This window comes from Buceros rhinoceros, unplaced genomic scaffold, assembly GCF_000710305.1.
Source record: "Buceros rhinoceros silvestris isolate BGI_N320 unplaced genomic scaffold, ASM71030v1 scaffold17547, whole genome shotgun sequence".
Classification (NCBI taxonomy): Eukaryota; Metazoa; Chordata; class Aves; order Bucerotiformes; family Bucerotidae; genus Buceros; species Buceros rhinoceros.
The window spans coordinates 7,421-8,435 of NW_010424153.1; positions in this window are offsets into that span (position 1 = coordinate 7,421).

Genomic DNA, 1,015 nt, shown 5'->3' on the forward strand with positions numbered 1-1,015 from the left:
CGCTCTTCAGCTAATGAGAAAGGTGGAAGGGGCTTTCTGTTTTCTCACGTGCCAGGACCCTTGCTGCAAAAAGAGGTGGGCAAGGAGTATCTGCTGTGTCTCCTGGCTATTCCTGGTCTTTCAGGCCCGCCTCTGGTCCTATGGGACACTCAGGTGAGAGGTGAATGTTCCTACCCAAGGAACTGTTCATGGGGTTGTGAAAACTAGCCAGGAATTCCCTCTCCAGAGGTGGCCAGCCAAGCTCTCGGGAGGAGCAGGCAGCATGAGCCCTGTCTGCATGAGGGTGCTCCAAGGTGGGTTCCCATCCAGAACACCGCTTCCCCTGTCCGAGAGGCTCAGGTGCCGCTGCTGCACCAGTGTAACTGGTGGGGAAGTGAATGATACTGGACGGTAAGAGACAGCCAGGAATGGGACTGCAGCTTCGTCATGGAGCCACTCCTGCGCAGTTACTGGAAAGACCTTTCAGGCAAGTGCTATAAAGCAGAAAATGAACCTCCCAGCCCTTCTTGTGAATAACGAGTAGGAAGATCTGGCTGGCAGAATGTTTGGTCACCAAGTGAGGCCGGATTAAGCAGGTACTGCCCATGAAACACCTCTGTTGTCATTTGGAAAACCCTTGGGTTGTAGCATTTGGGGATGCAGAGCAATAACTAGCAATCAATTGTCAAGAAAGAAAGGGGGAAAAAGAAAATACTTCTTGCCCTTTTGTTCTTTGCAATAGGCAGGTGAGAACAGGATGTTCCCAGCAGCAACTTTTTAATTATTTCACTACTGCACATCTCTCTTAGAGCGCGAGTTAGAAATGTCAGTTTAATTTTCTTTTAATTGCCTCAGCTATCAGGTACCTGAGAAAAGCCATTTTTACCAACCATCTAGTCCCTGCTTTTAGTCTCCGAGAGCAGCTCATTGCTGCAGAAACACTCAGTGTGCTTCTGCTTCAGAAAGGAGCTCTCCCAGGAGAAGAGCAAAGAGTGTAAATACTTTGTCTGGAATTGCAGTATCCTGCGGGAAAGGA